This window comes from Oryx dammah, unplaced genomic scaffold, assembly GCF_014754425.2.
Source record: "Oryx dammah isolate SB20612 unplaced genomic scaffold, SCBI_Odam_1.1 HiC_scaffold_10, whole genome shotgun sequence".
In the NCBI taxonomy this organism is placed as follows: Eukaryota; Metazoa; Chordata; class Mammalia; order Artiodactyla; family Bovidae; genus Oryx; species Oryx dammah.
Genome location: NW_024070194.1, coordinates 13,086,060 through 13,107,026, shown reverse-complemented (window position 1 = coordinate 13,107,026; position 20,967 = coordinate 13,086,060). Strand labels below are relative to the sequence as shown.

The window sequence follows — 20,967 nt, the reverse complement described above, 5'->3', positions numbered from 1 at the left end:
AACTATCTTTAAAAGAATACAGCCTAAAAATAGAGTACATGAGAAGCAGTAAGAATAAATGCTGAGTATTTAAAAATCTGAATAACATATTTGCGTGTACACTGGGCACAGTATAGTGTTATTACTGTGAGCCACGGTCACAACAAGATGACCAAACTCTGGTTTCAGCCATCAGCTGTAAGCCTAAGGTAAATTCTCTGTGGGTAGGAGAGATGGCAAGCAGACACTTTGGCTTGTGCTGTCTCTAGACTTTACAGACTGCCTCCAGCTTAGCTTAAAGCATGCATTCTCAAGGGGACAGTACCTCCCCAAGGGGGCAAAAATTGGTTCCTGGGGGTTAAAATACCTTACTCATTATTAAGCAGACACAGTACATAAACAGATACACTACATATTTGTGGTATTAAATCTTCATGGATGGGAGGAAAATACTAAAAAAAAATAGCCTGTCTAAAAAAGTCTCCTTAGGGGAGTGATAATGGAAAAAAAAAAAAAAAGATTGAGAACCATTTCATAAAGTCTAACTTCCAAGACTCCACATTCAGCCGGAAATGATGTTATGAGCAATCAAGTGCCTCTTTCCCATTAAGTGTGTATGTTGGGGGGGAGGGGGGGCCTCGGTGTGGCAGGAGCTGGTTAGGACCCAAGTCTAGTGTTCTTAGTCCCCTGGTCAAATACCATGTCACTCTCACCCCCAGCCACCAAATATTCCAATCAATGCTCAGGTTTGCTCCGAAAGATAGCAAGTTCAGTTTCGCATGTGGAACAGGCAGGTGAAGCTGCAAAGAGTTATGTGGTTGGAAATGAAGGTCTGGAGCTCAGAAGAGAATGGGGATGGAAACAAAGATTTCTGGGTCATCAAGAGCTAAAACAAGAAAGAAGTCTGCCCAGGAAGGAGTGTAAAGCAAGAAGGGCAAGGGAGCAAAAGGCCACGAACACTAGACTATTTAAAGTGGGGGTAGGGGCAGGGAGGTCCTTAACAGTTTTCTCAAAAAATTAAAACTATTAATTAATATGAACTATATAAAGACAAGGTCATCATAATCAGTGGTCCTCAAGAAATGTCCTCAGAAGACAACCACTAACTCTTGACGTTTCAGGAGATTTCGAGACAACGAAGCAAAGCTCCTCCCAAAGTCTCATTAACACCACCACATTCTCCACTTCTTTCACCATTTTTTAAAGTATAGTAAATTCACAATTTTGTTTTAGCTTCAGGTGTACAGCAAAGTAACTCTTATATATATATGTGTGTGTGTGAATATAATATTTCTTTTGCAGATTCTTTCCATTATAGGTTATTACAAGATACTGAATATAGTTCCCTGTGCTGCCACATTCTCTTAGGTACCTGGGCAACCTGAACGGCTTTAACCCTAAAATGGACAGCCACTCTCTGCATAGGACAAAGCCTCTCCGAGCAGCAGGATGATGGGCACAAGCCGGTCAGCACTGAGGGCTAGGTTCTACTTTAGGATGTTGCCATCAGTCTAAGAAGGTCCATTCCCAGCCAGTGACGGGGGCCGTGGAAGGGGGTAAACAGGTAAGAAGGATGGGAAGCAGGGCCATGACGTCCTTTAAAGGGGGTATTCACTCCCATTCTGGAAACCCTGTGACTACCAGATCACACTAATCCACACTGAAAGGCAAAGACACACTTAATACAACGTATGATCCTTGACAGAATACTAGATCAGGGAAAATAAAAAAGCCAGAGAACAAGGAAATGGTAAAATTTAAATATGGACTACATACCGGTTTTATGTCAAGTATCCCAAGTGATATGACTGAATTATAGTTATACACCCTTTTTCTAGGAGTGAAGTATCACCATATCTGCAAAAAACTCTCAGAGGGGATGGCTTTAGAAAGAACTAGACATATAGCTTCCCCGGTGGCTCAGATGGTAAAGAATCTGTCTGCAATGCAGGAGACCCAGGTTCAATTCCTAGGTTGGGAAAATCCCCTGAAGAAGGGAATGGCAACCCACTCTAGTATTCTTGCCTGAAGAATCCCATGGACAGAGGAGCCTGGCGGGCTATAGTCCATGGGGTTGCAAAGAGTCGGATATGACTGAGCGACTTACTTTCACACTTCACGCATTCAGACATGGAGAAAGATATAAAGCAAATTTGGCAAAACATTAATCACTGATGAACCCAGGTGGAGGGGAGATGGGTGTTAAGGTATAATTCTCTTAACTTACTTTCTGTAGGTTTGCTATTTTTCAAAATACAAAGTGGCAAGGGGTATAAATGCTGTCAAATATTTTAAAAGTTCTTAATTTCCATATGTTCCAACTCCCCTCCATTAGAACAGAGTATGAAAGGTTTACATGAAAATGCTTCACAACACTTTAAAATACTATCCCCACGCACAGATAAATTTATTTGGCAAAGAGGAATTATTTCACATGTACAAACCATGTCTGTTTCTATACCATAGCAATAAAGTCCTGAGTCAATACACAGATTAACAGAATCTGGGTATTATTTTTGAGGTTTACCTTTTATGTGCTGTTGGGGAAAGTAAACCTTAGGAATACTTTAAGAATCTAGGTACTCTACACAGAGTCTTTATTTTAAAGGGTATATTAATACTAATTGATGTTCTGCAAATACCAAGAGTTAAAGGCAAATTTAATTATCTGGGCTAATGAGAGATAGTACAGATAAATCAACTCCATATGCAGACATTGTTTTAATCACTGGGTTTTAACTTCCTAAATCTTTCATCAGAATTATGAGGAAGTAAAACTGACCAAAAAGTTTCATCTCCATCCATTCTCATTCCTAAAGGAATTTCTGTTTAATACCAAAAAGGAGAGAAGCAACTGAAATAAAAATGCCCTAAGAACTCAACTATGGGTATCTGAACAAAAGAAAGCTGACTTTAATCATGGCAAATATTTATTGAGAACCTGCTACCCACAGCTCTCTACGAGGAATTCAGAGTACAGCGACTGGACTTTGCACTCATGGGGCCACAGCTTTACTGGAGAAGATAAACACACAGCAAACGGAAGAGCAGTAACGGTTGACTCTGTCTTCCCTTATCCTTGCTCCCAATGCCTCAATTCAGAGACTTATCTCCTGGCCAGGCCATTGCAATGGGCTCCCTCATTCATTAACCTGGTCAAGCCTCTCCCAACCACTGGTGCTTAACTTGGATGCACACTGGAATCACCTGAGAAGTGACCGAAATTCCAATGCCTGGGTCTCTCTCCCAGGGAAATCTGCTTTTCTGGTGTGCAGAATGGGCACTGGCTCTTTTAAAGCTTTCCAGGCAATTCTAATACTCAGTCAAGTTTAAGCGCCACTGTTTTAAACCAATCGTTTCTACCAAGGAGGGAATACAATTTACTCTCCTGCGTTTAGGTATCTGATGACTCCTCACTACCAATACAAATCTAAACTCCTTACCGCAATCTCCAAAGCCTTTCAATGTCTCCAACCTACTCCTCCAGCCCGACCTCCCACCCAGCTCCACAGCTCTCCACCAGACTCTGCCTGTTCCCTCAGAGAACACTTTCTATGCATAAGAGGCTTCTTCAAATCAGACACCAGTCCCAGTCTGATTATTCACTCCAAATCAATTTTCAGGAACCAATTTAAAAGTTCCTTCCTTCCAAAAGCCTTCACCAACTTCCCTGGGTACACGGGGAGTTCTAACAAAACTGGACACGGCTCTAACTTGACATGTATCATGATGTTGGTAGTAGCAGTTTTTATTTCTATCTCTAGTAAGACTGTGCATTCCTTAAGGGCAGAGGCCAAGTGCATTTATCTTCAAGTTCCTAATGCCCAGTAATGGCCGAAACAAAAAGTTCAGTAACTGTTTACTAAGTATTGAGGCACCACATGCTTGTGGAATAAAGGAGGAAAGTGAAAGTGAAAGTGAAGTCGCTCCGTCGTGTCCGACTCTCTGCGACCTTATGTAGCCCACCAGGGTTCTCCACCGTGGGATTCTCCAAGCAAGAAGAGTGGGTTGCCATTTCCTTCTCCAGGAATAAAAGTATGAGAAAAGACAAATCAGTTACAGAGGCAAACTCTGACTCCAGAAGTGAACTGGGGAGAGTGCTTCTGGCAGATATAGAGGGGGAAGGCCCTATGAAGACACTGGGACTAGTCTCAATCTCACATAAAGGGAAATATTTAGATATTTGTCAAGAGCAAGGGACAGGAAACCAGGAGCACAGAAAACAGCAGAGGAAAAGCCATTTAGCTCTCCCCTGGGCTTCCCTGGTGGCTCAGACAGTAACCAAGAATCCATCTGCAAGGCACGAGACCCAGGTTCTATCCCTGGGTTGGGAAGAACCCCCTGAAGAAAGGAAGTGCAACCCACTCTAGTATTCCTTGTGCTTCCCTGGTGGCTCAGACAGTAAAGAATTTGCCCGCAAGGCAGGAAACCTGGGTTTGATCCCTGGGTTGGGAAGATCCCCTGGAGAAGGGAATGGCTACCCACTCCAGTATTCTTGCCTGGAGAACTCCAGGGACAGAGGAGCCTGGTGGGCTGCAGCCCATGGGGTCGCAAAGAGTGGGAAACAACTAACACACTGGGTTTCCTCAAGAGAGTCCCAGCCCCCCCAAAACACCTGACCTTTAGAAATTAATCATGCTTTTCTTAGTTATGTAAATCTATTCTCTGTCTCCTTATCCTGCTTTATTCTTCTTCTTAGTCGGCCACCTGATAGATCATGGTTCTGCATATTGAAATAAGACTAGAACATAAGCTCCCTGAGAGCAGGAACTCGATTCTGTTTACCACTGCAGCCCCAGGCCTTCTATCTGTACTGAGCACAAAGTCAAGGTTCAACACATATTTGCTGAACCGATAAATGAATATCTTTATTATGCCCTCGGATCTGATCTTTCCTTTCATGTAGAGACTGGCTCCCTTCCTCACCCAGTCTCCACACATCCAAATCCTGCATCTTTCCTACCCGAATAAATGCCCAGTCTGACTCAAAGCCTTCTCTGACTCCCCATCCCTCCCTTTTCTAAACCTCCAGAGCCCTTAATCTTTCCTGTCTTGGACACTTTTTATGGGCTACTTCATAACAGCACAAATATCTGTGTACAGGTATCTGCTGTACAAGCAGACATGTATCTTATCTCCCCTCTATACTGTAAATTCTTTAGGGGCAAGCTCTAGGTCATTTCTTCCCCAGAGCTTATAAAGTTGCTCAGTAATTCCTACTGAACAAAAGGAAAAATTAAAGGTGGTATTAAATCTTTGATATCTTAATATTAACCTTAATATTAATCAGAAAGATTAAAATCAGTAGTGATTTATCTCCATCTTAGCCTTCAGATACCTGATTCTTCATAAAATTATAATATCTAATGCTTAAATCATGCTTACAGTGTGCCAGGTATTGTTCCAAGGCATTACATAAATTAACTCATTTAATCCTTGAAAGAACCATGAGACACAGATATTATCTCCTTACAGATGAGGAAACTGAGGCATGGAGAGTGAGTAGCGCAGCGAGAATTCAAACCTGGTGGCTGGCTGCAGAGGCCATGCATTTTAATCACCACATTGGGCAGTCTCCTATCCGTAAGCTAAATGTGGCCTTCTGAGAAATTTGCTTCAAAAACGTTAGAAATGCGAGGATATTTACGGCAAGGAACTATCCTCATCACGTGAAAGACGGAATTTCAGAAGGCAATAAGAGCAGAGAACAGACGACAGAGAAGGAATGGTGGGTGTGCGGCACAGCACTGGGAAGGACACATGCTGGCTGGAGACAGTCAGCCTTGGACCTAAAACGGCAGGAGCATCATCTGTAAGAAGGGACGAAACAGAGAGGTAAGCATGAAGTTATCACAGGCAGAGCCCGCATTCTAGACACATTCGGTATCGAGATGACACAGCACACAGAATGGCAGCAGACCACAACTGCTTAAGAATGTCGGGCTCAGGACCGTCTGCCAGTACAGGGGACACAGGTTTGATCCCTGCTCCAGGAAGGGCAGCTAAGTCCGAGTACCCTAGGGCCCGTGCTCACCAACAAGAGAAACCATCACGGCGAGAAGCCTGAGCACCACAACCAGCGAGTAGTCCCCCACTCGCCGCCACAACTAGAGAAAGCGCGCACACAGCAACGAAGACCCAGCACAGCCAAAAATACACAAGCGGAAACGAAAAAAACCGAAGGGGGCTTCCCTGGTGGCTCAGTGGTAAAGAATCCGCCAGCCAATGCAGGAGACAGGGGTTCAGTCCCTGATCGCGGAAGATCCCCCATGCCACAGAGCAACTAAGCGCATTACTGAGCCTGTGCTCCAAAGCCCCAGAGCCCCAAGTACGGAGCCCAGGAGCAGCGACTACTGAAGCTCGCACGCTCCAGCGGCCGTGCTCTGCGAGAAGAGAAGCCAGCGCGCGGCAACGAGAGCAGCCCCCACTCACCGCAATGAGAGAAAAACCTGTGCAGCAACCAAGACCCAGCACAGCCAAAAAAACTAATAAAATAAAATAAATAAAAAGAATGTCGGGCTCAAACCGCCTAGGTGACTATCTCAGAAATTACAGACAGGTAACTGAACTCCTTTACCGCCGCCACCTCAACTGTAACATGGGCTATTATCAGCCCTTAGCCAGGAGGATGAAGGAAAAATCCATGTATATTCTTCAAGATGCGCTTGGTTATGCTGCAGTTAAAATTCCTGTTTAAAAAATGCAGTGGTCAGGTAAAAAAAAAAAAAGAGAGAGAAGTATCTGCCTAGAAGTGTCTCACATGACTTTCAGTCAAATTTCAGTATCCAAAGCAAGTCACGTGGCCACGCTCAACTTCAAGGTGATGGACTGCAATTCTACCAAGTACCCAAAAGAAACAGATGGAGAACAGCCCTAACAACCAGCAAACCAGGAAAGAACCTCGCACCATACCAGGCATTCAGTAAGCAGCCAAGGACCGAGTAGTTGCTATTACCATTATCATGATTATTGAGGGCTCTGAGAAAAACTTATTCTAAGAACCCTAAGGCATAAAGCTGAAGGAATAAGCAGATGTGAGAACCACCTCTCAAACACATTGACTGCACTAAAGCAAAGGTGAATTTACAAGCATCTCACCAGGATATAATGGAAGGACATGCCAAAAAGTTTCCAGTAAGCAAAGAATAGTAAACATGAGTTACCAAAATAGTACCACAAGCCTTTTACCATGATATCAGGGAAGGACATGCCAGAATGTTTCTAGTAAACAAGACATAGTAAACAAGAGTTACCAAAATAGCACCAGTCATTCGGACTCCTTTAGGACATGTAAAATTTCATTGATAATCTCCCTATATTAGAGAACATAAGTAAAATTATGCAGCCTTTCATAAATTCACTTCTAATATCTGAGCACTCCTTCCCCACCTTTCTCCACAAGTTCTTAAGGGAAATCCTCCTATGTGCGTTTTTAGGACCCTAACCATCAGAGTTTGGGCAAGAGTTTAGTGAAATGAGAACTGAATCCTAGCTTGACTGTAACCTAGTTCTATGGCCTAACAAGTCTTTTGACTAGGACACAACTAGGACTCTTCCATCGTCCACGTGCGTGTTCAGTCACTGGAGTCATGTCCAACTCTTTGCAGCCCTGCGGACTGTAGTCTGCCAGGCTCCTCTGTCCATAGGATTTTCCAAGCAAGAATGCTGGAGCAAGCTGCCATTTCCTCCTCCAGAGGATCTTCCCTACCTGAGGATCGAACCTGCATCTCTTGGGTCTCCTGCGTCGGCAGGTGGATTCCTTACCACTAGTGCCACCTGGGAAGCCCCTTCATCATCCATAAGATAACAATATTGACTAGATGAAGTCCCTTTCAACTCTCAGTTCAGTTCAGTTTAGTTGCTCAGTCGTGTCCGACTCTTTGCGACTCCATGAATCGCAGCACGCCAGACCTCCCTGTCCATCACCAACTCCCAGAGTTCACTCAGACTCACATCCATCGAGTCGGTGATGCCATCCAGCCAATCTCATCCTCTGTTGTCCCCTGCTCCTCCTGCCCCCAATCCCTCCCAGCATCAGAGTATTTTCCAATGAGTCAACTTGTCACATGAGGTGGCCAAAGTACTGGAGTTTCAGCTTTAGCATCATTCCTTCCAAAGAAATCCCAGGGCTGATCTCCTTCAGAATGGACTGGTTGGATCTCCTTGCAGTCCAAGGGACTCTCAAGAGTCTTTTCCAACACCACAGTTCAAAAGCATCAATTTTTCGGTGCTCAGCCTTCTTCACAGTCCAACTCTCACATCCATACATGACCACTGGAAAAACCATAGCCTTCACTAGACGGACCTTAGTCGGCAAAATAATGTCTCTGCTTTTGAATATACTATCTAGGCTGGTCATAACTTTTCTTCCAAGGAGTAAGCGTCTTTTAATTTCATGGCTGCAGTCACCATCTGCAGTGATTTTGGAGCCCAAAAAAATAAAGTCTGACACTGTTTCCACGGTTTTCCCATCTATCTCCCATGAAGTGATGGGACCAGATGCCATGATCTTTGTTTCCTGAATGTTGAGCTTTAAGCCAACTTTTTCATTCTCCTCTTTCACTTTCATCAAGAGGCTCTTTAGTTCTTCACTTTCTGCCATAAGGGTGGTGTCATCTGCATATCTGAGGTTATTGATATTTCTCCTGGCAATCTTGATTCCAGCTTGTGTTTCTTCCAGTCCAGCGTTTGTCATGATGTACTCTGCATGTAAGTTAAATAAGCAGGGTGACAATATACAGCCTTGACATACTCCTTTTCCTATTTGGAACCAGTCTGTTGTTCCAGGTCCAGTTCTAACTGTTGCTTCCTGACCTGCATACAGATTTCTCAAGAGGCAGGTCAGGTCTGCAATCCTGAGAAACCAGAAAGAAGCTTTGGTTTAGAAGAATCTAGTGAAGATGCTGAATTATGTAAGACTTGATAACACTTAAAACTTTAAACTAGAAATAACTGCCATAATCACAGCTATGGTGGTAGGAACAAAGGTCAGTTCAAGAGTGAACAATGGAAGAAAAGTCAAGAGCACCCAGGGAGAGCCCTGCGAGCGTGAAATGTCGAAGGAAGAGCAGATAAGGATGGACAGAGTATGACTATCATGTGTAAATGAGGAGTCTGGTGTTTCAGCACGACTTATGAAATCAGTTTTTTTAGTAACATCTCATACAACATTCCAGTCATAGCTCTGCAAATCAGCGATGGTGCCTCTGAAACTTCACGGCTTGGGATCTGTCAGCTACCAGATCTCAATTCCAACAGACTGGGTTTTCCAATTCCTTAAGACCCCAAAGCAGTAATCCAAATATGTGCCTAGGGATCAAGAACTTGAAATCCTTTGGAGAAAGTCCAACAAAAGAGCTCAAAGCTGCACGTTACAAAACGTTAAGCTGTCCCAATCAGTGATAACTTGTGTCTCAGCTGAACAGAAGCCCCTGCCCAGACAACCTACCATAAATCTCAAGTCACTCTGAGAGAATAAGACTGTCTCCTACAACAGAATTAAAGGGAAAACAGTGCTGCTTTTTAATGAAAACTCACGTTCATGCCGTGAACAAAGCAAGGGCCACTGCCACATCAGCAGCTTCGCTCTGCCGGCAGTCCTACCTACGATCTTTAAGAAGCCTTCTGAGTCTCATATCTATGAGTGTAAAAAGTGTATGGAACACTCATACCGTCTCTCGTGCTTCCAGAGTCACTGCTGAATGAGTAACAATCTCCTGCTTGAAAACCTAAAACCTGGCAAATTAATTTAAGAAAAACAATATCCCTAGAAAAATCCATTTTATTATGTCTAGACAACATTTTTAAAAGCTATAATTTAATCTGCAAATCTTCATTTACTTTTAAAAAAGATACTTAGATATTTGGCTGCCCCTGCTCTTAGCTATGGAACTGGGGATTGTGGATTTTCACTGCAGCATGCAAGATCTTTAGTTGCAGCACATGGGATCTAGTTCCCTGACCAGGGATCGAACCCGGACCCCCTGAAACAGGAGCACAGAGTCTCAGCCATCGGACCACCAGGGAAGTCCCTTCACTTACTTCTATAGCCATGTTTCCTTCCACCTTGTCAATCACAAAATACTTTCCAATTCTGCAATGGATGTTAACCAATAAACATATTTTGCCTCAATGTTATCCTTGATTTTAAGGAATTTAAAATTTGAAATATAAATAGATGGGGCTGGAGGCAGGGAAGCATACACAAACCCTGAATGAGTAAAAGAAATAAATCCTTTCCTTTAACCAATCAACTTTTAAATATATTGGAAGAGGACAGAAGATAAGGCTCAATCCTTTAAGCGAAGTTTGGTGAATATTATTAAAGACAAAGATTATACCTTTATAAACTGAAGAACCATCCTCTAAGGAAGCTGGTAAACTAGAAATACTTTACATAGGAAAAATCTCCATTAACTAGTCTAAAGTAATGAGAATCCTCAATATCAGTGTTTTATACTGAGAATTAAGCACTGCACTTAAAACCTGCCTGTAATAAATCTTTGTAAGAAAGAAAAAAGCTTCAGCAGTCATTCTGAAAGACATGAAAGGTCATAAGGCCTCGCATGAAAACTTACCTTGCTGTTTACAAAACCTTACAAGACACAGATCTAAATTTATTTTCTGATCTTACTATTTTCTTAATAGCAAATCAACTTTTAGATAAAAATAAATAGGTAAATATAAATGGAAAAAATAGTGTCAAACTTTATTATATGACTCCTCATTTCAGGCTAAAGAATAGTCTTGCCCCATATTGTATTTTCCTTTCTAAACAAAGAGAGGGGAAAAAAAAAATTCCACTATTCCCCCCCATTTCTCAAATTTAAAGGTATACAAAATCATCAGGATAGCGTGTTATAACACATTATAACACAGATTACTGGGTCCCTAACCCAGGAGTTTATCTCAGGGGTCTGAAAGTGAAGGTGTTAGTCGCTCAGTTGAGTCCGACTCTCTGCGACCCCATGGACTGTAGCCCTCCAGGTTCCTCTGTCCATGGGATTCTCCAGGCAAGAATACTGAAGTGGGATGCCATTTCCTTCTCCAGGGGATCTTCAAAACCCAGGATCAAACCCGGGTCTCCTGCGTTGCAGGCTGATTCTTTACCGTCTGAGCCAGCAGGGAAGCCCCAAGAATACTGGAGTGGGTAGCCATTTGCTTCCCCAGGGGATTTTTCCAACCCAAGGATCAAACCTGCATTGCAGGGGAGATGCTTTACAGCCTGAGACACCAGGGATGGGGCCAAAAACCTGCATTTCCAACAAGGCTCCAGCAGGACGCTGATGTGCCCGCCATCTCAGGTAGCACAGTACTCTATAATAAAGGATCAGTTTGTGTTTCTTCTTAATCCACCTTTAACCAACACTTTGATAAAACGCTAGAAAAGCTAATTACCAGGAAAAAGTATTTTAAACAAGGAATACCCCATAAACTTACATTTTCTATTATCAGATTCAACAGACAAATCATTTTTCTTAAAAATATTGTTGCTGTTTAGTCGCTAAGTCGTGTCTGACTCTTACACGACCCCATGGTCTGTAGCCTGCCAGCCTCCTCTGTGCATGGAATTTCCCAAGCAAGAATACTGGAGTGGGTTGCCATTTCCCTCTCTAGGGGATCTCCCCAACCCAGGAATAAAACCCGAGTCTCCTGCACTGCAGGCAGACTCTTTACCACTGAACCACCAGGGAAGCCCAAAAAATGTTATAAAAGCAGTCAATTCTTATAAGTTTTGAACTTACCTCATTGCAGATAGGTAACAAACAGTCCACAGACTTGCAAGGATCCAGACTAAGTTTGAGTAGCCCTGATCTAGAAGAGCTGATTTTACGTTTTTATGATTATCTTTCTGGAGCTGGTCATTAATGACCTCTTTCATATCCTCTACCATTTCTTCAATGTATTTTTACAATTTGAGGCAAAAATGTTATTTCCATGAACCAGAAACAACCCTCCACCAACTCCTAAAAATGGTAATGTATGGGGTTTGCTCAAAGAAACAACCTGATAGGTCTTCATTTATAATGTGATCCAAAACTGTCACATGGTCAACAAAGATGATGGCTTGACTTTTTCATGCTAACCCAAGGTTGAATTTAGACTGCTAACACTGCAAAAGTTGGTCAGCCAAAATAGACAATGAACATTACTAAAGTCTCTGCATTAAATTCCATAAAATTTCTTCACTAAAATCAATGATTTGGGACCTTCCTTACCAGACACAATCCTTCAAAGGACTTCTTAAGAATACTGATGGTTTCCCCAAACCCAAAGTGACCAGCCCAGGTACATCTTTTCACCCCTGTCTCTTAGGAAAGGAACACATCAAACAGAATCCCTGTATGGGACTCAATGCCCCTCACCAACTACCTAAAGCTTAGGTGTTTTCCTCTTTCCATATATCAAACCAAACAGATTTTCCTTCTATTCAACTTCCAGTCTGGCCCAACAAACAGACTCCTGGGAGAAAATCTTCAGGATAACTTCAAGTTTGGCCACTTCCTAGACACTACTCTGAGAATTTTCTGACTGCTCAATCATTTTGTTTTACCAATCTGTTTGACTATTACTTAAATAAATTGTAAAATAAGGTTCTGAGAACTTTAATACATGACCCTTTTTCCTATAATAACATCTGGTCCAACAGAACTTGACATATATGATGTTCTGTATAAAATAAGGTCACATGCTCAACTAGTCCTTATTTGAAGAAAAATTCCACTTAAAATTAACAACATTAACAGAAAAGTTACAAGGTATATCTCATTAAAAAGTCTGGGGAATATAAAAATGAGAGGAGATTCTTTCTAATTGTTCTGCTTATAGTGTCAGAAAGAAAACCCTTTTCCTCTTAACATATTGAATGAAGCACTAACAGAATGAATAAGAAGTAAAATTCAAAGCAGAGGCAGATGGCTAAGACCAAGAGGCCCTGGACTCTCAAGACTGTCTTGTCACCTGCTGCAACCTTCACTCTATCAGGCTGCACAGACAACAGGCAAAGGCATGGAACGGCTTCCCAACTATAAGACAGGGAAGAACTCTGGGGGTAACCCTTGCCTAAAAGCCATCCTCAGATGGCTGATGCAGAAGGGCGTCCCCAAGCCCAGGTCAACTGATCCAGACTGAGATTACACAAAAAAATACCCAAAGAAGTCAGCCTCTAGGCAAAAGATTTAGCTCAAACAAAATAACTTCTTTGTAATGACCTAGACCAATGATCCTCAGTATTATTTTTGCACCTGGGTGGGAAGAGATGAGGGAGAGGAGAAGGGAAGGGGGGAGTCACAGATCTCTTTGAGAATCATAAAAAGCAATGGATTTGCTTCCCATAAAAATGCACACACAAGCAATATTTTACATACTATTTTGGGGAGTTTACAGATGAGCTAAACACTCCCTCAATGTCCATGAATCCAAGGATAGAAAACATCAACCTAAATAGATAGGACCCAAAGGTCAATGTTACAGTAGGTGCTCAGTCGCTCAGTCATATCCAACTCTTGGCACCCCAAAGACTGTAGCCCGCCAGGCTCCTCTGTCCATAGAACTCTCCAGTAAATATAGGAGTGGGCTGCCATTTCCTACTCCAGGGGATCTTCCCAACCCAGGGATTGAACCTTGTCTCTTGCATATCCCTCATTGACAGGCAGATTCTTTACCACTGCACCACCTGGGAAGCTAGACCTTCATTTAACCTGAAGCCTGACTTCTTATGGAAAGACAATCTTAGAATTTAAAAATGTAGATATTCCACAAATAAAATGCTTTGGTCACATAGTGTAAAAGAAAATTCAAAACATATATTAAAATTTACCAATACTATATTTGATCCATAAAATTAGATCAACCAAAAAAAACCCTAGAAGAATCTTTAATAAAGGAGTAGAAAAGTAGAAAAATAGAAATCTTCCTTTACTCTTTTACAAAATTCAAACATGCATCTGTCACTTTGTAAATGTCTGGATTCACGTCCTGAAGTTAACTTAAAATTCTACTTCCCAGTTTTCCTGTAATTTTCAAGCACTATTCGGTATGTTAAGTTCTTCTGAAATTGTCAGTGGATAAAAGCACCATGGAAGTCTATTGAAAAGTCACTATTACAAACTAGAAAAACCAACTAACGCAGGTACCACAAGCAAAACTAAAAGCTTTTCTCCAGATTTTATGCAAATAATTTGGTTCAGAAGTTGGAAAAGGGGTAGATACTTTAAAACAATTCCAGTTTACTACCTTCAGGACTTTTATGGAAATAACAGAATTTCTCACAAGGGTATCAAAGGCCTCCATGAAATGAACCAAAGAGAAGAACATTTTGGCAAGGAAAAATCAGCTGCATTCCCCTTCTGCACTTCATAGTTATTACTGTACTGGGCTAACCCTGAACTCCTAAGTGCCCCAGAAAGACCTCTTTTGCACTATGGGGGGTGGGGTGAGGGAACAGCCCTCACTGTATTCCAACTTGCTTTTTCAATGACAAATTCTCGAAATGGAGAAGTGAAAAGGGACGGGTATGCAAAACTCAGGCAGGGTGTGCTAGTTAATCTAGCACCACAAAAGCATGACAGCACACTCCAGCTTTTTAAGAAATCTTTTTAGAGAGTACTGGTGGTAAAAAAGGACCTGTGTGCTTTGGATGGAGATGATGTGGGTTCAAATTCTGGCTGTAACCTGAACCAGCTTCATGGGCTTGAACAAGTTACTTCATTTCTCTGAGCTGGTCCATGGAGCTCCTGGATTGGCTAAGAAAACAGGGTTTGGTTTTGTTTTTTTTCCCCTCATCTCTTGCAGTCCCAGCACCTGGCTAAGTGCCAGACCCAGACCAGGTATTCATTCATTCAGTGCTAATTCTTTTTGCTTCCCTCACAAGGGTGTCGTAGTCTACGGCAAACAAAACTTTTCTCTAGGAAATAAGATCTTTAAGCTCTAGATGTTTTTTAGGTATTTCAGAGTTTTCAGTATAGTAATAATCTGGTACGGGGAAATGCAGGCAGTTGCATGAGATCCGGAGAAGGCAATGGCCGCACTCCAGTACTCTTGCCTGGAAAATCCCATGGACGGAGGAGCCTGGTGGGCTGCAGTCCATGGGATCACTGAGGGTCGGACACGACTGAGTGACTTCATTTTCACTTTTCACTTTCGTGCATTGGAGAAGGAAATGGTAATGCACTCCAGTGTTCTTGCCTGGAGAATCCCAGGGACGGGAGAGCCTGGTGGGCTGCCATCTATGGGGTCGCACAGAGTTGCACACGACTGAAGTGATTTAGCAGCAGCAGCATGGGATCCACCGTAGCTTTTCACCTAAATTTGACTAAAGCTTCTGTGAGGGCTGGAAGTATAAAGAGAACTACTATTTACTAAAAATAAAACAATTGTGGGGGGAGGGATAAATTAGGAGTTTGGAATTAACAAATACACACTACTATATATAAATAAAACAACAAGGACCTATTGTATAGCACATGGAACTATGTTGACTATCTCATAATAACCAATAATAGAAAAGAATCTGGAAAAAGTATATATATGTATGTATAACTGAATCTGTAAAAGTATATATATACATATATATGTATATAAAACTGAGACACTTTGCTTGTACACTTGAAACTAACACATCATTGTAAATCAACTATACTTCAATTTAAAAAACAAATTTCAAACCTTGCTATACTGGAGAGAATGAGAGAAGAGGGTGAGAACACAGTCTTCTCAATTGATTTAGATACTGTCATTGTGTCATAGTACCAACGATATTTATGCAGGTAGAATCATCAAATCCTAAAACCTGTTCAAAAGGGTTCAGAACATGAATCCATGTGTGACTCCATGTGGTTATTACAAAGTCTTCCAGTGAAAGTTGAAAACCATAAGGCACCTACAGTCGCAAGCCTGTTCCCTCATGGCTTAACACAAGAAGACGTAACCACAAACTCTGCTTGGGGCAAGGTCATACATCCAAGAAAACTTGAAAACTTCTTGGCAACTTCTCTAAATCGGAGAGCTCCAAGACACGGTAGCCCCAGGGCCTACTGCTCCTGATAGCTTTTCTATAATATAATGGCAAAACAACTTACAAATGAGACAGTGGTTTCTAAAGAGATAAGATTCTGCTTCAGATTTTCTTTGGTACTTGTAATAGTTATATAAGTAAATTAATAAATACAAAAAACGAACTGCCAAAGGATCTTCCAGAAATGCAGTAATGTTACTTGTTGCCTCTCACTTCACTTTCAACTGGCCATTCAATGTTTCACTTGATTTGTCTGAAAGAAATACACTGATGAGTTCAAAGAACTTCCGACTATACTGATAATAAATTATAAAAATAATAGGAAAGCCATAGAACATTAAAAAGTTGTGGGAAAGGTGATCCTATTCTAAGACTTTACAGGGCGGTAACAACTAAATATAAAAAGCAGGAAAATAACTGCAGTATGAAAGATGTGACCTGGACTTTCCTCCTGGTCCAGAAGTTGAGAATCCGCCTGCCAGTGCAGGGGACATGGGTTCGATCCCTGATCTGGGAAGATCCCACATGCCGAGGGGCCCCCAAGCCACAGCTGCAGCAGGAGAAGCCACTGCAATAGGAAGCCCACCAAACGCAACTAGAGCGGAGCCCCCACTGGCTGCAACTGGAGAAAGCCCACACACAGCAACGAAGACCCAGTGGGCAGCCAAAGATAAATAAATTAAAATTTTTTTTTAAATGTGACTCCAGGCAGACTGTGGTAGCACAATGAGACACAACTAATTTCACAACAGATCTAGGTTTACTTTGCCCGAGGCCAGACTATAACTGAGAACAGTATCCTAATCTGGTAAGGGAGATATCAAAGTTAGCAAAAAAAAAAAAAAAAAAAAAGTGGGGGGGGGTGTAAAGGTTAGTTTTTAATAGTCTATTAATCAAGGAAAAAAGCTTAAATAATTCATCATAATTCATCTAGGAATTCTGCCCTGGGACAGAAAGAAGTCCAGAATTAATCATTTCACCACTCCACATTTTCCCAGGCCTTTGGTTACAGTCATGCATGGCTTATACAAAACCACCTGTTCTGGTTGGCATACATCCTTTCACTTGATGATTCACGCCTAATCATTTTTTATCACACATGGATCTCAAACCTTCTCTCTATTCCCAGAGAGCCACAAAGTTTAGAAAAACTATCTCCCTGCGGTTGCCAGCCTGATCTTCCCATTTGGAATACCAGCAAATTCTCCTGTGCTATGCAGCTGATGGGGACAAATCCCCAGTAAGAAAGACAATTTGTAATTAGTCTCGGGAACACAGCAGTAGTCCCTGTCTGGACTTTTCTAAGGGTCCCAAGTGTATCCCCTCAAAGTACATCTAAATTTGGAGCCTACTGGGATGGTATTCCTATAAGCCATTTGAGAAACAACAATCGAATTTCAGGCAATACTGCAGGCACTCTAAAAACTGTAAAAATGTTTAAATGGGTATCTTCTCTGTTCATGGATCTGCCACACCAGAAAGGAGGAGTGTAGAGGGAGTGGGAAATAAGGCGCATACACAGCTCCAAAGATGCCTGGAGATGTTAGGGATTCACTAGAAACCTTGGCCAGACTACTAATGGTCCATAAACCCTCATTTGGAGAATACGGGCCTACAGGTTCAAAATCGAATTACAGTGCCTTATTAGATCACACACTACCGAAACCACAGTCACAGCAGTCATAACTGGAACTAGGAACACTTTCCGTACACAAATATAAGTGTCTGCTTATGCATTTTTAATCGGATCAAATAAAACTGAAGCTGCAAACAAACTCAAATTTCAATTATCTCACTAGTGAGGGGATTTCCTAATAGCGTCTTTTTAAAAACCAAGTAGCTGCCAACCCTCTGCACATCTGACAGGCACGTCCCTGGAAATTTGGGAGCAACAGACTCCGTTACTTCTCAACAGCCAAGGAAAGAAATACCCTGAAAGGGAGAGATTCCTTTTTTTTTTTTTCCTTTACGCTCCAACATGCAATCTAATAATGCACAAAACTTGGCTGCAGGGTTGCTGGACACCTCCAGGGTTCCAATTCTCGGGGCTAGTGCGCGCTAGTGCGTAAGAAGGGGGCGGAGGGGGTACGCGCTCCGGGGACGCGCCGGGGGCCCCCGCCCCCTCCTGGAGCAGCAGCCTGGCACCAGCCCACCCTCCTCCACCCCTGCAAACAGACGCAGGACGCCAATAGAGCAACTTCTCCGCGGGGGCGGCGGGGGGGTATAGCGGTCACCCCTGCCCCGCCGCGGCACGACCGGGGTCCCTCCTCGGCCGGGTTCCGGGGAGGCGGGGGGCGGAGGGAATGGGGGAGCCCTTCGCACGCCCCGCCTCCGCCCGCCTGGCCCGCGGCCGGGGGGCTGCCCGGACCCCCGCCCCTCCGCGCGGCCCGCAGCGGCGCACTCCCAAGGACGGCCACCCGGCCGGAGCGCGGCCTGAGCGCGAGCCCGGAGCGGAGCGCAGGCGAAGGCCGGCCCCTAGCTTCAGGCCTCAGGCCGCCGCCTGCCCTCCGCCAGGCCGCCCGCCGCCGGCCCCAGCTCGGACCCCGGCCGGGCCTCGGCAGTGCCGCCGCAGCCCCTCATCCTGGCTTCATTCATAGGGGCACCCCAGCCCGGCCGGCGGGGCGGGGCCGGGAGCCCGCGGAAAAGGCCGGCCCGCCGAGGCCGGGGAGGAAAATAAAAAGTTTAAGAGAAGAACTTACCTAAAATGGCTCCTGCAGCAGCCAAAATACAAACAGCTATTATTTGGTGAAGTTTAGCTCAGACACCCTGCAAGGACACCCTAACCCGGCTCGGGCCCGCCTTCCCTGCCATGCCATTGGGCTTCGCCGGCCCAAAATACAGAGTCATTGGTCAGGCCGGCTGCCGCTCAGGCAGAAGCCCATTTCAAGCTTGCTTGCAGGGGCGAGTGATGGGCTCGCTCCATTGTGCTCGTATTTGCATGGATGTGATAGCGGCGCTGATTGGCCGGCGCCGGGGGCCGCCCCGCCCCCTGCCTCGCGCCCCCCGCCTCGGAGACGCCGCGGCGCGCGGCCCCGCCCCCCGGGACGGAGCGGCGGGGCTACGGGGGCGGGGCGGGGCCGGGGTCCTGCGGGCCGAGAGGGCGGGGCGGGGTCCTGCCCGCCGCAGACGGCAGGCAGGGGGCGGGGACCTGGAGCGCGCTCCGGCGGGGCCGGGGAGGGGGTTCTTCCCGCAGGTGGATGTCTCTTAGGTATTGGGCTGAACAACTGGAACACCCGGGGCTGGGATCTCCGGGCCCGGGAGAAGATGTGACTGGGGTCCCGCGCGACAGATAGATTCCTCTGGGGCCGAGGTTCCGTAGGTCAGGAAAAGATGCCGAGGAGCTAGGCGAAGAGTAGCTCTGTCTCCAGCCACATCCCTGCCAGTCCCCCTGGCTCCCTGGCACTCCTGGCACACGGGCTTCTTCCCAAGGACCACCCCCCCCGCCCCCGCCCCGCACACCCCGGAAGGTTTCCGCTTCGGGGGAGTTTTGCAACGCCTTGGATATATACCTCTCTAAAATCAGGGGTCGAGCTATGATAGGTTTATGTTCAGCCCTGTCTCCCTCACTATCCTTGTAGCATCCTCAAGGACGGAGCCCAGCATATGGCAGGGATTCAACTAATTGTTTTAATATTCTTCCGTTCATTCCTTAGTAATTTTTGAATGCCCACTAAATGCCAGGCATTGATCTGAGACAGGAGATACAGGGGTTAATAAGACAATGGCCTTGCTCTGGTGGGATGGACATGCTAAGGAGAAAGAAAGACAGTAAGTAAATACAAGGGGAGAGGTAGAGATAAGTGCTATGAACAAAATAGACGGAGGCAGAGAGGAATGGGGAGTTGGCTCTGTCAGGCTGATTACTCTGTATGCCATCCCATTACTGCCACCTCCCAGATGCAAGTCACCTCAACACTTTACCCCCTGTTTGCTTCCTTCATAGGTGTTTCCTTAGCACCCACAGAAAAAACAAAACAAGGTTGGATTCTGACTGTAGAAGCTTCACCTTATTTAAAGTAGGAATGATCCGAGTCCCAATGATTCCAAGAGCCGTTTGTCTTGATACTTTCAAGATGAACACGGTTGACTTTGTCAGAGATACCTGTAATGATTTAGAAGAGCCTTACTGCACCCCCAGAGAGAGGATATTTTTAGTGTCTTTGAAACCCCAGCATTCCTATGGTTTTCAGCCTGTGGCCCCAACTCTCTTTTTTGGACCAATTCTTCAACTTCTCGGCAGACCCAGAGATTTCATCAATTTGGAAATACAGATAGCAGCCCCAGTCCCACCTGTCAACCTCACCTGTGCACATTTCTCTCTTTTAACTCAAGACTGGCCACGATGTATCATGGTCCTTCCTTCCTCCCTTCTCTTTCTTCCCTCCTTAACTATTTATTGAACACCAGCTATGTTCCAGGTATTGTTCTAGACACAAAAGACAGCATTAAATGAGGCAGATGATATCTGTGTCCTCAAGGAGCTTATTGTCTAGCTGAATACAAGGGGGAGGTTGATGCATGGATTCTGAAGAGCTCCAGTCCTGCCCAGCTGGACAGTGGACTTGCCCCCGGAACCAACTGCTGCAGGGGCTAAAGCAGGACCAAGCAGCTGGTAGCCACAGCCTCTCCAGTCTGACTCCAGGATCAAGGGTTTAAAACTGCTCATGGGACTTGGGTCTGTGAACTTCTAGAAAGGGGCTGGGAGCAGAACTGTATTAGAGGCAGAGTTGGTGAGTCCAACATGGGAGTCAAGCAGTCCTCCTTTCCCGCACTCAAATCTCTTGCTCAGGAAAGATGACAGCATAAATGAGGTGGGGGAGGAATGGGACTCCAGGGAGAGGGAAGAGAGTGTCTATGCCTAAGCACAGAAGCACGGACAGTATTGGGAGGTGTGGGAGGGAAAAGGAGGGAGGAGGTAGATATGTCAGTAATTCCTCTTCTTAAACTCAATAAAAGTCAGTAGCACGTAAGAA

The 20,967-nt window shown here is 44.4% G+C and overlaps 1 protein-coding gene across 2 annotated transcripts in view; it reads right to left on the bottom strand.

Annotated features, from left to right (window-relative positions):
• The window catches only part of CHD6 (chromodomain helicase DNA binding protein 6), a 203,857-nt gene extending 185,070 nt beyond the window's left edge, over positions 1-18,787 (bottom strand). For both annotated transcript variants that reach the window (XM_040248622.1, XM_040248624.1), the window contains exon 1: positions 18,694-18,787. The gene's annotated coding sequence lies outside the window, so the exon portion shown is untranslated. The remainder of the gene's footprint in view (positions 1-18,693) is intronic.
• Between the last annotated feature and the right edge of the window lie 2,180 nt (positions 18,788-20,967).